Raw genomic sequence first — 17,472 nt, forward strand, 5'->3', positions numbered from 1 at the left:
CGTAGCTAATTAGGGCAGTCAGTTAGACTACCAGCTTTTGAGCTTATGAGTTAAAAGGTAGCACACTTGATAGGCCAATGATGTGAAAAAGGTGGTAAAAAGAGGGATTAGAGCTGTTGCCTTAGTAACTCTAACTTCCATCTGTGCGGGAACAATGGACCTGTGTTTCTCCTCCACCTTGGTGTAAAAATTGGTTTTGTTTCGAAAGGAAGGGGCTTTTTATGACAATCTGGAATTCAGCCTAACGGGGTGTAGTTTTAGTTGTTAGAAGAGACCATTGGAGGATAGGAAAGATGAAAGGTCATGGTGAGCTCCAAGGACATGAAAGGTCATTGTCTCTTGTAACAATAGTGGATTGTTTGGTCCCATTATTTCCAGCCAACTACTCAGTCAGGTGATAGAAAAGATACTACCAGTTTAGTCAGGTGGAACAGGAGAGAAAGATAATGCACCTACTAAAGAACAAAAGATAACTATAATTCGCCTTTATTAAACAAAGTTGCACTTACATGTGGCCATCCTCTGAAAAGGGTTGTTTACTGACTTACTATTCCAGCCTGCTTTGTCCAGCACTGCCTCTGTAGGCCATCACATCTCTGGGAAGCAATCCAATGTGTTAGAAAATGTTGTTTAAGCTTTCTTCCCATGAAGAGGAGCCCCCAGGAGTACCACTGATGTGATACTTAACAATAAATGTAGTTGTTGTAGCTTTCTCACATTATTGGCATTCTTAAAAGGTTTTCCTTCAAACACAGAATAAAATTAGCTATAAATATGAAATAAATTTGCTTCAAAACTTTCTAGCATTTTATCATAAATTCTACAGCACATATTGCAGAAAGTTTACAGCAAACTGTATTAGGCACTACTGAATAGAGAGCAGAGACCTATAGTTGTGTAAAAAGAGATTAGCTATAGGACTACTCTTATGCAAAGGGAAATAGATAAAGTCTATCAGTGCTTTGCAGAAGCTTTAGGAGACTCTGTGCCTTTGTTTTAAGGAAAAATCCAGAACTACTGTCGTATTATTTAATAAAACAGCTATAGTGGAGTTCATGAGGAAAGCATTTCTGTTAGTGAATAGAGCTGTCACCTCTTATATTTTTCCAAGAGCATCCAAAAACCCCAATTCACTGTTTTTCAGAAAGACTTTCCCCCCCCTTTATTATTTCCCTATTTTTATAGCATTATGCCTTAGTCATCCATGCAACAAGTGTATTTTTCCTTTTCCTCTTACCTCTGTCCACAATCAAAGCACATCCTGAGGTCTATCACATATCCCCCAAAGATTAGTTTCTTTAGGTGAACATTTCCAGAATGTTCCACATTCTTATATGAGCTCTCTGAACCCTTTTAACAGGTTTGTTTTATAATCTTTTTACTCATATCACAACAGAGCTGCCAGAGCTGTATTGAATTTTTATGAAATTGATAACATATATGTAATTTACTACTATTACACTTGAAAAATAAAATTACATATAATTATTAGGTATCCCATCTTAAACTGTTCTGACCTCATTTGAACTCCCCTTTTTTAGCTTTTCTGGGCCTCTCTTATCTCATTTTTACTCCTGGCCACTCTTGCTTTCTGACAACACAGATGGGTGGCCTTGCACAAACTGATAACTGTGGCAATTTCTCAGCACACTAGTCACTAATAAAAGATGTTATTTTCAGAATTAGGCAGGCATGTGTCATACTTACTCGCTGGCTGAAGATGAGAGGTCGAACTGTGGCTTCCTGGGAGTGCACGATCGTATGAGCCATTGGACTTTACAGCTCCCAGGTTGTTGATGCATTGTTTTACCAGCAACTAGGTTTAGTAATTAGAGTCTTTCAGAAAAAGGAAGTCTTGCTTTAAGTATTTGTAAGCTTTTAGTTTTTTAAGATAACCTATTCTTAATTTTCTCTTTAGTTTGTTGTTTAGTTCTCATTTATGTGATAGCCTATGTTTTGTTATTTTTGTATTACAATGAGCCGAACAGTGTAGACTGCTTAGTTCAAAATGGGAGCCCTGCAAAGGGTTAACCAGCAGAGAATTGCAAATGAACTATCAGGAAAGTTGATTATTAATCCAGCAAGAGAGAAAATATCCTTCCAGTTAGCAAGAATTAGTACCTGAAGAGCTGATAATATTGTTCGGGCTGTCGGTGTGGAATGGCAAAACCAGGTAAGCTAATCATCTTAAAAGAGCAAAATCTTTTCTTTCTGTTCTTCATTATAAGAGAGTTTAGTTTTTAAAAGAATCCTTGTTGTTTTACTTAAAGTATCAGCATGTGAAACAGTGTATGTTGATCCTCAGTTTCCTCAAATGAATGAAAGAAATTAAACTTGTGTTTAACTTTGGTAAGAAGATACGTTTCTAAGCCATATTTCTAAGCTACACTATGCATGTAACTGTGAAATATCATAACAATTCTTTCCTGGCTTGCGGTTAAGTGTGAGAACTGATTACAAAACCTGGAGAGTCCTTTGCAATTGCAAGCTAATATATTACATAAGTCTGTCTTTAGTTGTGCTTGGACATATTGTGGTGGTTTAAAGGAACTTTTATGTTGCAGAGCACTTTCATCCAGATTTATTAGATTTTAGTTTTCACACTGTAAGAATAATTTATTTAAATTTGTTTGGATATTGTGAACACATTTCTGTTCATTAAGAAACTTTTGGTTTTGGGGGGGTTTTCAAAAATCTATGATCTGGGGTTAGAAGGAAATGAATGTTTGGTAAATATACCACTGTGTTTATACAGAGAAATGCAAATGAAACCACTAGATCAGTTGAATATAATCTCATAGTTTGGTAATTTTTAAAAACTCAAAGTCCTATCTTGGGAAAACTTTCAAATCTGTGCCCCTGACATTAAGAAGTAGGTATGATAAACGTTTCTTTTTTTCAATGTAGTCTTTACTATTTAGCTTATTATAAGAGTTGTGCAAAATCTTTTAAATGATAGTTTAGTACTGTGGAAACTAGAAAGTCTGCATTCAGCATTTAATAACTTTTGCTAGGTTGTGTGCTGTTACTTAAATTGGTAGTACTTAAAAAAATTCTGATTTGCTTGTAGAATGGAATTCAGTATTCACATGATGTGACTACAGTATCTGTCTCGGTGAAAGAGTTTACCAAGTCCAGATTTTAGCCTGTTGTGCATGAAATAGCCTGAAAGCTATATGAAAGGATTTGTGGTGATACAAGAATGAAAATACAGATAAAATCTGCAAGTATTCCAAATTTAAAGGCTGAGCCCCTGTAGCAATGTAGTTCTATGGGGTAACATTTAATGAGCCATAGAGAAAGGCAGAAACCTTTTAATTTTGGGAATGGGATTAGGATATGGCCTCAGGCAAAGGAGAAAGAGAAAGGAAGAAGAGGAAGTGGGGAAAGTGAAAGGGAGAAGTGGTGTTTATCTGACAGCGTCATTGTTTTGCGTGTGACTTTGGCCTCCCCGAGCAGAGGAACAGCTGGTGGCCAAGTTCTCTGAAGGGCGTCTCACCATGTTAGAGTAAATTAAAAACCCCGAATTTGCTTTGGATGGATCTATCAGGGCAACAAATGGTGGCATTTTGGAAGCTATGCTAAATATTCTGATATACGTAGAGGCAAATAACTTCTTGAGGCACATTTTAGCTGAGTATTTTGAGGAGAACAGGGACAATGTAAATAAGCTGCATTTTCTGAGTTTGAACACCAGCATCTAGGAAATATATAAAGAGCAAGAAACCCAATGATGAAAAAATTATCACACAGGAAATGATATACGTAGAAAAAACAAGATTGTAATTAGTGGAGGAAAGTAAGAAACTGATTAGAGAAATGAAGTTTCCCAGATGTTTAAGGGAAAAATGAAAGTTACATTAGATAAGCTCTTTTAACTAGTATTGGAGAAGAATGCTTGCTTCAGAACGGGAAAGCTAGACTTAAAATTAGAAAAGAGCTGGCAACTTGAGTTTAGCTCAACTGCTTTCCTGCACGAGTGACTCTTTGGAATGCTCTGCTTGGAACATCATTGGGAACAACTAGTGTAGTGCTGTTGGGGAAAAAGTAAAACACAAAATGAAACTCGCTGTATGCTTATTTGGAATGATTCAGGTGCTTATTTACTTATGTGTGTACTAACCCACAAATTAGACAAATTGGTTGGATTTTGAAGTAATACTTCAGGATTTATTGTATTTCACGTATATACGTAGTTGACACTTGAGCTCTAGCACAGTACTGGTTCAACTGGTTCATTTTAAAATTAATTGTAAGCATTATCTTATTGACAGAATCCTAAATCATCAAACACTACCTGCAAATGAACAGAAATAGTCTTGATCCCCCACAGCTATAAAACCATGTAAATAAGCTGTTATTTAATTATTATTATTTATATCAACGGGGATAAAAGTAATATTCTCAAGTAAAAGATAGAAACAAAAGATATCAAGCAGAAACTCTGGGGTTTTTGTGGCCATTCCAGTGACTTGTTTCAAATTCAACAACATGATAGTGTAACCTTTGAAAAATGTCCCCCTACAATTCAGTTTAGCTGGCACCACTGCTTTTGTGCCAGTTCCTGTTCTCAGTTGTGTATTGCAGGAAAAAAAATGCAGAAAAAAATTCCAACCAAAAAAGTTAGACGTGTCTGGAATAGGTTGATAAGAACATCATCTGATTTACTGGAACTAGCTTGACTGAGCAGGGTGTTCATGTTAAGTAAAACTGTATTTTCTTCAACGCAGATTATGTAGATCCCAACTTGTTTAAAGGCTTAATGTCTAGGAAAGATGAAGTTCCAGAGGTCTCTGACTGACTAGACACACATCTGGAAACACAGCTGCACTCAGGGGAGGCTGCTGAAGCAGTTAGCCTGCAGCAAGCAAGCCATTCTTGTCACTACATGGTCAGGGCAGTAAGATGAGATGATGTGGAGGGTGGAGCATAAATATCTATATGTTGCTTGATCCTCTACTTTATAAAAACCTGTTAGTAGCCAGAAAGAAGCTTGTCTACAGAAACAGATGGCCAAAGCAAAGTTTGGGCCAGGTTATTTTTGTTTCTTGGACCACACCTTGTCTGTGGTGACAGTACTGGAGAGAGAATGTGTTTCAGTTCATTAGGAGCTCGGTGAAGCTATATGGATAACACTGAAGTGTTTTATAAGATTCAGTGTAAAGCTGCATAGTTCAAGGAAGGTCATGTCTTATTAGCTATGGCTAAGGTCAGTTATCCACACAATGAGGGGGAAACTCTTTCTTAAACAAGTAGATAAATATGGGGCAGGTGGTGCTTAGCCTGGCTTCAGGCTGTAGTATTACCAAAAGAGCTCACAAACAACTCCAGCTTTACTGAGTCCCTTATGGAGCCTCAGCAGCATAGAGTGGTCAGATATAAAATTACAAGGTTATTTCATGAAAAAAGGACAAATTCAGGGCAATGTCTACAAGATACTGAAGAGAGAATATAAAATCATTTGAACACTTCTTCTGGAAGAAAATAAATTATAAAATGCTAGAGCTGAAAAAAACCAAATTAAACTTACCTCATCTAAATACAATAATAAAATAGACCTAGTGTCTTGTGTGTTTTGCTTTCTGCAAACTCTGTAGTGTTCCATGTGTTTCAAAAAAGCTGGTTAGATACATAGGTGTTTATTAGCACTTGGTCCGTGTCTGACAACAGAGAGAAATTGTATGAGATTTCATTTTGCCTTTGGGGCTAGCTTTTTTACTGTCTTATAGAAAATAATTATATCTTAAACAGCTGCAAAAAGAGAAGAGCTTGAAGAGTTAATTGAATCACATGCTGCTAAAGGAAAACATTTTTTCATTCCTTTTTTTTTTCCTCATCTGAAGTAGGAGTTACATGTGTTCCTTATTACACCCAACATGTTCCAGTAGTTTTTTTAAAAGACATACCCATGAAGCAGCATATTCTCAAAGACACATTATTTTCAGCTACTAAATCCTGGAACAATCAAATGTGTCGTTTTTCACCTTCTGAATACAGTTCTGTGGCTGTAGTGGATGATAGCACATAACATCCATAGAACTGTAAAATGTATTCCCCTGCCTGTCTTTACTATACAGGTTTTGGGTATATTTTTGTAGCTGCCAGAGGAAAATCTGCTGGCATTCTTTCAAAGATAGTACAAATCAGTGTTGGTGTAGTTATTAATTATTCTGTGGTTTTTAGACCAAATATTTTAATTGTAGTAAAAACACACACAAAAACAACCACCCGAGACAAAACCCACAGCAAATTTACTTAAACTGTAATCACCCAAGTTTGTGAGAGCCAAAGGACAGCAGACTGAGTGTTTTCCCACAAATGGGTCTCTTGTACAGACTGCACTGCTGAGGTTGTGATGTGCAGGTGTTCAGTATCGTAGGCAAACAGGGGTGTTCAGAACAAAGTGGAGATTTTTCAGGGCACTTTCTGCTTCAGTAGGTCAAACAACCGAACTCCATGGTGCTGGGAGAAGGCCAAAGCTGGGCACTTCAGCAGCAGCTATCATGCACATCCTTTTGGCCTTTCTACCGCTGAACAGGAATGGATGAAGTAAAAATATATACAACAGTTTGTCTGCTGTCTAATATTTTATGTTTGTGTGCAAGTTTCCTGGCATTTTACAGTAGGAGAATCACGTGTTTAAACCTCAGTGAGAATTGCAGTAGCCAGATCCTAATTATTTATGCTGTTTATTTGGATTTTTTTTTTTTTTCCAAAGCAAAGTTTTCATCAGGACTGTGCTTGTTTAGCTCCAATTTAAAGAATTGTTCTACCTCCCTATGAATTTGGATTTTAAGAGCCACGTGTATAAGCATGCATCCCAATTTTTGCATGAAAAATATGAGCTAAATCACAAATGCCCTTGTTCTTGCTTTACCAGGGTAGGCTTTTAGCATTTACTGAGGTAATATATGTGGTTTACTAGTGTTTATAATAATCTTATCTGTGATTTTTCAAAAAGACTGCTTTTCCTTTGAGAAAAGTATTTTTAGGACGTTGTTGATTCATCTTTCTACTTTTCCCATCAGTTGTATTCCGTTTAACACTATCACCACCTTAGAGAGCACAGTGTTGAGGGAAAACAGAGTAGCTGCTGGTGACCTTGTGACAACTGTCTGGTAAACCTGATTACTAACCTAGAGTGTTGTTTAATCTATAGGCCAAATAAAACCCTGCAGGAGAGAAACATTGTTTTGTTCTAAATGCCTATTAGGAAGGGAGCTGCTGTGTTATAAGCAGCAGAATAATAAGCCTCCCTGGCTTGTCGGGGTTCAGATCTGGGCATTCAGTGCATACTTGCCTAGACTTCCTATTGCAAAGAAAGAGCTAAGTTTTGGAACTGATGTCGAAGTCAACTAAAACAATAATCAGTAATAGCAGCTTTGTGTTTCAGGGAGGATCAGAGTCTGCTTTTTAACTGTACTGATATAGTTCTAAAGGTAGTATGTGGACTTCATTAAGGTTATTCTCTTCTGCACCCTACAGCTGTGACATGGGATCCAGAGTTAACTGGGTCCTCTGTCTCCTGCTATCTGCTTTTAGCTGTTTTGTCTCTGCAAGCAAAGAAAGAAACAAATAAAAGTGACTACTTCATCTACTAGTATCAATAATAATTTCTGCATTGTATGAGAAATGTCCCTTTCCTGTTTTCCTTAAACTGATGTTTTCAGGGAATAAATTAGAAAGAAACCTTGGTGCCAGCAAATACATTTTTCAGCCTTCTTATAAATGTTTTTTTCCCTATCATACCATTCATTATCCTTCAAGGGTACAATCAGCATGCCTTAGGTCATAGAAGTTGTAGAAATTTTAATTTATCAGTGGTGATCTGATTTTACTTCTACAGCTCCAGCAGTGAAGCAACAATTTCAGTATAAAAAATATACCAGTATGTTAAAATACCTCTTCAAAAGTACTAGAACTACACAAAATGGGTTGACTGATATCATCCAAATCTATAGAGACTCAATAATACAGTAGGCAATTGAAAGAAAAAATATTTTAAAAATATATTGCTTTGTGACCCTGTAATGTGGTTCTCAGAACCAGAGTGGGAAGAGATCTGCACTTTAGAAAATTTGTGAGCAAGCAATATATCAATTACTGTAGTTTTCACTGGTAACAATTAGCATAGTGAATTCCACCTATATTATGTATAGGTGTGTCAGTCTAAACAACATATAATTATATGCAGGTTAGAGAACTTTGATCTACATATTTGTGTATCTGTGTATACAAGCATGCACACACATACATACACATATGGATATGAGTCCATTTTGTCCACTACTTACATGTATTTATACATATGCAAATATATAGGTGAACATATATATGCATCTAGTGGTCATGTGCACAGTAATATTAGTATGTAATTTTCATACTAATATTTGGCACAAAGCTTCACACTTCCTTAGAAGTACTGTCTGTCTTCCATATAATCCTACTTTCTGAGGAGACAATCTATAATTTAGAGGACAAATACAGGAAAAATTATTGAGAATTACTTGATAAAATCAGGAGTAGATGAGAATGCTTATGATTCTTCCAGGCCATTGGTAGCAGTTTTATTTGTGTAATGCGTGTGTCAGTTCTAGCATAGCAGTGGGCCTGTGGCCATCCCTGTGTTCTACCTTGCACTTGAAGGATTTCTATTATTAAACAAATAGAGACTTGGACATTGTATGTGTTTAATTATTAGCTAAGATATTATTAAAATTGTGGTTAGAGATTATAGAGATATTATCAATATTTTTGCCATTTTTAAAAAAATTATTTTTTGTCTTTTTTTTAGAAAGATTTCAGAGGAAAAATCTTTAAAAAAATAACTTCCTGGCAATATCTGTAGTAGTCCCTGAAGGGCTGGTGTCTTCTAATTTATGTAGTAGTCTGGAACATAATTCCTTTTCTCATTGTTTCTGTTACTGTCTTCTGTAGAATATCATCATCTTCTAATGTGATATTATGTTGTGAAAACTGAAGATTAACCTAATCAAAATAGCTTTGAGATGCTTAATTAGATTTTTTGTGTTTGCTAGAAAATAGATTTTTTTTTAATAGCTTTTATCTGTAAATGTTTCTTACAAGAATAAGTGAGTCTTTCTAGTATTCATCCTACTTTGCTGATCAGACTTCTTTAATTATAAGAAGTGTCTATCCCTTTTCTGTCCAATAAAAGATAATAAAGTACACATACTTTTCAGCTTGAACACATAGGAAATGTTTTCTGACATCCTTGAAGTCAGTGGACAAGTAATTAACCCCAAAAGTTACAACAATATTTTTAATAACATTACCACTGATGGCCTTATTTTAGTGATAATTCAGGGATTTTTAACCTACAATTTAAGAAAGCACTGCTTCTCATTATATGATGTTACAGAATTTTTGTGGAACTACTGGGATTCGTGTGTGATTGGTAGAGATTTGCTATTGGCCTGAGAGTATCAAATTTGAACTACTGAACACTTGTACATTTGTGTTCAATGGTGACCTGAGAATTACGGACTAGTAATAAGGGGGCAAAAAAAGAGGGCTTGTGTTACATTTTGGTTTCAACAGCTTAATTCCCACCTAAAACATTTTTGAAAACTGTTCCCTATACTCAGTCATTTACTCTTCCTGCCAGGTAATTGTGGACTCACTGGTAATGCTTTGCTAGCTTTAACATTTCAGCTTGCAGATAATACTTTTTTCTTCTCTTCAGTGTTATTTGATACCACTGTCATAGCTGAAGACCCAAGTCTCTCTCTCTAGTCCTCAGAGTGGTATTACTCTAATTTCATGAAACCCCATAAAGACCATTAAGCTTCATACAGGCACCTGCACTTTGCTTATAAATTACAGGTATCAGACTAAGAGGTCAGGCATGTAATTTTCATAATTTAGAAATAATACTGGATCAAGATTTTTAATACATTGGTCTGTTGCCTTACAGCTTTTGATAGTGCCAATTTTTCTCTGTGTAGCAAACATGGCATAGTTACCTGACCTTTGTTATCCCATTGTGTTGGTTTATAGGTTGATAACCATTCTGAGAGCTATGAGGTGTGGACCTGCCCCTGCTGCATTCCCTGAACTAAAGAGAAAAAGAAAAACAAGAAAGAGAGGAAAAAAGAAACCCCTCTCCACTAACCATTAAATTGTAGGGTGATCTGGAGATAAAAGCAGAATCTCTTTTTTGCTTTTCAAATATTTGCTTGGCCTTCAAAAGGTATTTGCCTTTTGTGTTTACATTGGATTTATTTTTTTGGCCTACATGCAGAAAGAGAATGATACATTAAAGAATAATGGACAATAGTGAGGAAAATGCTCTCAGTTTCCACATCTAGCCTGCATTTTCTACTTTAGGTTTATTTTTTTAATCTTGTCTACTTTTATTTAAATAGAAACTGCTGAGTATTGTAAAGGGCTGTAAATGTGAAAGTATCAGATGAAGTACAGTACAAGAAGATTATCTACAGGTTGGCAGGCAGTAATGAGAGTTGGCAAAGTGCCATTTTCCTCTATGAGCCTTTGGGACCTCTAGTTATTTCTGTGTGTGGCAGAACAATGTAAGGCTTCAAAAGCCAGTGTTCTGTCACTTGCAGGAGTGCTTCTGCTGTTCCTGAGAGAGGCAGGTGAGGTTTGTCTCTGTAAAGTTGTATAAATCTTCACCAAGGCAAAAGGAAAGATGTTTTGGCTGAGAGTTGACATCTGCACCATACCATCTTCGATTCTTTCCTTATGGATGGCATTGGAGCTTCCTTGGAACCTGCATTGTTCCTTGTGGATTTGCTTTCATTGAAAGAGCAGGGTTTAAGCAAGTTTATATAAAATATAATTTAATTTAAAACCCCATATTTAAAGGAAGTACCCCTTTATGAAAATTGCCTGTCCCAAGGTTATCTTTTCTGTTGCTCAGGTCAGTCCTTTTGTTGTGTTACACACAACTACTGCATCATCAAAAGCTTGTGATTTTGTTAGAGTGGAGTCATGAGATGGAGATATTTCCCAAATCTTACTGTAATGTTTAATATTTTTGATGCTACTAACTGAAAAACAAACATGACCTAATGATTTATTTGAAGCATCTTGATTAACGTGCTTTCAAAACATGGACATTTATATTAGATAAAAATATATTTCACCACATGTACGTCATAAAGCTCTTAGTATGTTACAGTTTGTGAAAATTACAGTCAGTTAATAATGTGTCAGCTCCCCACTGTGTGCTTTGTAGGGTACTGAATGGGTGTTACAAGATTTATTTGCTGGATTTTGCAGGTTTTCTGTAGCGTGTCAGATGCCTTGCTGATTGCTTGGTGAAGCCTAGAGCATGAGCTCCCTCCTGCAATGTTTACTTTAAGTCAATCTACATTTGCTTAAAAGTATGACAGGATTAAAATCAGATCACCTCCTTGGAATTCTCTTAAAAGCCTGGATACTCCTTAGTGAGACTATTGTGCATAATTTAGACAAACACTTATGTGGGAATCACAATTTACTTCATAGTTCTTAGAATTACAGAGAATGGATTGTTAATAAAATGTGTATTGTAGTGTTGCTAAAGTGAAAATAATATTGCAAATAATTTATATGTTACTCTGGAATTTGGAAGGGGGATAGGAGGCTATCTAATGTTTATTGACTTTGTTCATAATGTAATTAGAAGGAATCTCTCTCCTTTTAAGGCTTTCATTCTTATGTATTTCCTTGACCTGCTTATGTCTTCTAATTCTTTCATTCATAGAGAGAATTATTTGGCCTTGTTGATATAATGTTATTTTCCAACTAAAGTCTTAGAAAGTGGGAATGCTCAGTTAAGTTTTGAGTTCTTTTTAGTCATTATCTTGCTGGCAATTTTTTTTCTTGCTGGGATTACATTGGAGCATTTCTGTTTAAATGTTTCCATCCACGTCCTGCAGTGCAGGCAGACTTGAAGTTTAGTTAGAAGGTGCAGAAACACCTGTTTTCAAAAAGTATAAAATCCTGAAGACAATTGATGACTGGGATTAAAACTGTAGGAGTGTCAAGATAGCAGGCAATTTGGGCAATGCAGAGGTGGTCTCTGTGGTGTTCCATCGAACTGCCATATGGAATGTTATATCGGGATAATATGGTTTAAACTGGATGGGTAAATTTCTGTGTGACTTCAGGAGCATCTAGCACCAACTTGTATAGCAATTGGATTTAATAGGCAAAAAAATCAAAGGGAGTTTAGAAAAAGAGAAATTGTGTGAGTTGATTTAGGATTTGAGGCTCTTGTCTGATGCTAATAAAGGTTTCTGATGTCATTCTTTTTGTAGCTATAATGTACACTACAGAAATAATTTGTATAATGTGTGCTTGCGTGTACTATCTTGAATGAGGTATATGTTTATAATTTCTGGCTTTCAGATTTAAATCTGTGAACATAACAAGAGCTCAATGAGTTCTGATAATAATAGTCCTATAATGCAGAGATCCTGAGAACTTCCTTGCAAATGGAAGGAGTCATTCATCTCACAAAAGTGGTAGAGAAAGAAACTTGCCAGAGCTGCAAAGAATCATTTCTGCAAGGGTCACATAGAACAGATTAGACCATAATCAAAATATTTTTGGGACATTTTAGGATTTTGAGCGAGGTAGTTAAAAAGAAGCTTTGAGAATGGGTGTTTTGAGATGTATATTTCAGATCTACTGCTTTGTCCACGTTTCTATCTCATATGCCCTAAACCCATGCATACTATGAATTATAGGCTTTAATTCCCTGTCTGGTTTCTACTGAGACCAAATATCAGGAGAGTAAGGCTCTTTTCCAGGTAATTATTGGGGGAATTATAGCCCTGGTTGTCTTTCTGCTTCTTTTTCCCATTTTGTGTGTAACTATGTATGCAAAGTAGGAGTGGTAGAAATTTCTAGAATCAATATGGAACAAAAATTTATTTTTTAAACTTTTTCTTCTAATTTGCAACTTCTCCAAGCTTTCTTCTTCATTTAAAAATTGCCTTTCTCCCCTGCCTTGTAAAAACATATTCATTTTGTGTTGGTTTATTTAGAAATATTAGAGCACTGTGGGCAGAGGTTATGGAGATATCTTATTGAATGTTTCTTGCAAGCAGAATGAAATGGTAATTTTCTTTCTGTCTTGTATTTTCCCATTTTTTATATATTTGGTTGTAATTGTGTTTCATTGTGGAAGGTGCTTTCCACAAACAGGCTGGACTGGCACACTGCTGGGGCACCTTCAGGGAGCCCTGTGGCTCTGCAGACAGTGATACAAGCTGATAACATATTTCTATCTTTCTAGCTCAAGACTTGGAGTGTTTAAAATACTAAGTTTCCATCTGGTCATTTTCATAAGGTTTCTGGCAAGTCTAACGGAGGTGTTCCTAAAATCTTCTCAGAGTATAGCACCATGCTGGAACAATTCCTCTGCAACCTTTCAGTTGGTGTCAGGTGACAACTTTCTGGGTGGTGCTGGATGGAAATTTGGTCCATCAGGCATGTTAATCACTGGTTTAAGCTTAACCTGGTCTCTGGACTTGTTTTAAAGTACCTCCATCTCTGCTTTCCTCCCCATGCCCCAAAACCCAGTGCCTGGTAAAGCCACCTAGGAGAGCCCCAGGCTTCTCTTGACCCTGTTATTAACCGTTCAGAAGGAGGATGAGTGGGAAGCACCCCATAGCCTCAGGTCCCCTTTAGAAAAGTCTGGTGCAAGGGCTGTTAGAGCTGGTGGTGACTGCAGTGGGAACTAGGGGGAAGTGTGTACCCATTCCCACTGGTGATCCACGAGGTCTGCCTAGTAAAGCTGCACCTTAAAATATCTTGAGTGAAATCCTGATTCTGCTGAAGTCGCTGGGTACTTAGGCATTAATTTTATGTCAGCAAGGATTTCACCAGTATTTTTATTTTGCAGCTGTGGAGGGGGGGAAGCCTGAACCAAGATGAATGTGACTTCACGTTGTGAAATAGATTCTCTGCTAGTTTCATCCTTGCCTTCCTCCCATCTGAATAACTGTAAATGATGTTCTCTGTTAATAAGTGTGTACTTTGTCTAAATTGCATTTATTTTTCTTTTGACATATATACCATTTTACTATTAATCATCCCCTTCTGCTCTTTACTGTACAAAGACTCTGTTGTGCTGATGGAACATATTTAATCTTTGCTATGTTGTATTTTATTTCTATTGTTGCTTTCCCATTTCTTTATAGAAAATCTTTCTTTATTGACTCTTAAATCATGGGTTAAGCCCTTATTGAAAACATGTTCTGTATGTACTTCTTGCGAGTGAAACGAGTTCTTTTGAGGTTATAGGCTAGGCTTATACAAATACTTCGCTATACAGTAAAAATTCAGAGGTCTCCTATATGTTATCTAAAGCTAGAAACATACCCATTTACTCAGCAGCACATCATAAAAGAGTTGCATACTATGTTCATGTCTGTCAGTGCCTTAAGTCATCACTCTACAGCCTTTTTTAAATTCTCTTTTTATTGAAACCAAGAAACAAAACAAAGACAAAAAAAAAGCAAAACCAACATCAATTACATGTCAACATGACATCAAACAGCATAATATATCAGAAAAATAAATGTATGATCTGGTGACTCAATGATTTCTGTCCCTATGGCATTTATGGAGAGGTAAAGAAAAGGCAAATAGCTACACATCTGTGTTGGGAAAAATGTCCAATATAAAATTGGCCATCATGACAGCATTAGAAAGCTCTCAGCTGAGATTACCTGGAAATAAATAACACACGGAAGGGAAAGTGAAGTTCCAACAGTCTTGCTCTTATATGTGTTTAGAGTTTTGTGCCATGAGCATTGTGCATGTATAAATCTTCTTATACAAAGATTACTTTAAGGATCGAGATATTCTACTTGCTGATGCTAGGTCCAGGTTTATAGATGGATGTGTAGTACAGCTGCATGCAGAGCGATGCAAAAGTGCAATGAGAAAAAAAATAAATCTCTGAAAATAAATGTGACTATCTGGTGGAACTATTAAAATGAATACTGACTCCAAGCCTATTTGTATATTTGCTGAAAGACATATGAAAAAGCCTCTTTGTATAAGTGCTAAACACATGAAAACCACTGAGAATCAGTTAAGCCCCTAAAATAATAATCTGGGAATTCCATTCATTATTATAGCAAAGGGCATCATAACTTTATGGTAAGTAGGGAAGGGTAGGAGAGAGGTGAGACTGTGGGGGTGGGAACTAGAGAAAGAAAACCCAGAAAGATCCAGAATCAAACACAGCCTCTGTTATTTGAATTTGTTGTTCGTTTTCAATGGAGTGATAACTGGAACGGCTCAGCCTGAACTGCCTGGCTCGACACTCCCCGTTCTAAGGAACTTGGATGTGTTTCACAGCTTACATCTGGACAGCAGGGCATAGGGAAAAAAGCCACCAGGATGGATCACGTTCTCTTTGCACAGTTAGGACTTGAACCTAACGTATAATAAACGTATGACCAAGAAACCTGTGTACACATAGACACATACATTTATGTATCTACACACACACGTTCATGTGTGTATAAATCCAGATTCACATGGAATTTCTCCTCATTTTGCTGTTAGGTTCAGTTCACAGATCTATGTTCTGTCTCTCCAGAGTCACAACAAATTACCTTCTGGAATTTATTTCTTTTTTCTTACCCAAGCTGGCTATTTATTCAGTGCTATCTGAGATGTCTTTTTGTTAATCTTATTACAAGTACCTCTATAGGCCTCAAAGGAGGTGATAAGTGACCCACTGGACCAGGAAACGGTGCTTTCTGTGAGAGCAGGGGATACATAATGAACTCCTTATCTTATCTTTTAGATCAGCGATAACTTCAGTGAGATCACTTGGTCAATATTGTACATCTCACTCTACGGCCACGTCTCCCCAGAGCAGTGACAAAATACCTAGTACCCAGTACATGCAACTGGCTGCTATGCATGGCAGAGCAGAGCATTAGCCCAGCACAGAGCCTGGGGGAGAAGCAGCTCCTGAGGGGGGAAAAGAGCAGTACATGGAAACCTCAAAGGAAATTTAAGGAGGGACGGTGTGAGTGTGTGCGCGTGTGTGCGTTGAAGTCTGAAGGCAGAGAACTATGAGGGCTATGTGGAACATTTCCTGGGGCTTACCGCTCATAAACGTGGCAGGATCGTCAGCCCTGCAGTGTCCATACCTTCCTGCGGGGCCCCTGCCAGCGCCCCTGCGCCCAGCAGGCGCTGCATCCCAGCCCCAGGGTGGGAGCTCCTCACTGCATCCTCCTGCTTGTGTGTTAGCACTCTCCCACCCCACGTTCTCTCCAGGCAAGGAAGGACTTTTCAGTATCCCTGTACATTGCCCCCAGATGCTTGGATGTCAAAGCGCAGAGGATAAGGGGAATTCCATTTCTGTTCCATTTTGTCCTTGTTGCTTCAAATTGTGAAAGGTAGGGAGTGGAAATTAACTTAATCTTTTATTTGTACGCTCATTTGTTTTGGGTGAGCTAACAGTAAACCACCAACTGTCATATCCCACAATCTATTAAAAGGGCATATATAGAATACAACTGCAAATAACAACCAATTCCTTTGTTTCCCTGCTCTATCATGACTTCATTGTAAAATATTTCTTATTTTTCACAACTGCGCTCACCCCATTCTCCTACACAGAAAATCCCTGCTGCCACCAAAACACTTTGGCACAGTATATGTCATGTTTTAAAACCTTTGCTATCAGCTGGTAACATTTGCTTCATCTAGACATAGATCAGTTCCTCTCTGTAGCCAGCACAAGTGAAATGCAGCCTTTTCTGGAGCAGATTGGCAGCACTGATGTATAGAAATTATTCCAGTGGAATATATAGAAGCAGCACCGCAACCTGTAAAGATGGACTTGTCCTGGAGGACTGACAGGACATCAAACTTTAGCATTTCTTTCTGAACTCCTCCAAAATCTCTTTAGCGTGAAAATGTCTCTCTTGGAAGCATAAAAGATTTAGGTCTTTTGCTCCAGGCAGGACTTTTAAGCCTAATACTTATATAAGTAAACTGTCCCCTCTAGTTCTCACATTAACTTATAATGGCACACTGGCAAGCTTATTGGTTATATTCTGGGTGTGTGAAACCGGCAGCTGCTAGAGATGGGCTGGCAGGCTAACATGGGCTGAGGCAACATCAGCGACAAGATGGATTTTGGTTTTGACTGCTGCCTTAAGGGAAATTCCTGAAAATGTTTCTTTTATATATTTACTGCAATTAGTCTGTTTTTTATGTGTTTGGGTATCAGCATGATGTTTCTGCATTTCATTGTGTTTCATGTTTTTGTACAATGAGACGAAGTAACATGTTGCTGGCAATATTTAAATAAACGCCTGGGTGGCATCTTGCAATGAAAATGAGAAGGTTTTTTTTTTTCAGTTTAAGTTAGCCTGAGACAATAACACAAGTCTCTACTCTTTCAAGGAATTTATAAAGTTGGCAGTGATGTGGTTGTAGTACTATGCCACAGTTACCTTTTGA

The 17,472-nt window shown here is 37.2% G+C and overlaps 1 protein-coding gene across 7 annotated transcripts in view; it reads left to right on the plus strand.

The window, feature by feature from the left end:
- Positions 1–1,680: 1,680 nt before the first annotated feature.
- SOX6 (SRY-box transcription factor 6) overlaps positions 1,681–17,472 on the plus strand; it is a 263,665-nt gene continuing 247,873 nt past the window's right edge. For 6 of the 7 annotated variants that reach the window (XM_010390825.4, XM_019285347.3, XM_019285358.3 and 3 more), the window contains exon 1: positions 1,681–2,173. The gene's annotated coding sequence lies outside the window, so the exon portion shown is untranslated. The remainder of the gene's footprint in view (positions 2,174–17,472) is intronic. The other variant, XM_010390997.4, reaches the window with a different exon arrangement.

The sequence above is a fragment of the Corvus cornix genome, chromosome 5 (assembly GCF_000738735.6).
Source record: "Corvus cornix cornix isolate S_Up_H32 chromosome 5, ASM73873v5, whole genome shotgun sequence".
Lineage (NCBI taxonomy): Eukaryota > Metazoa > Chordata > Aves > Passeriformes > Corvidae > Corvus > Corvus cornix.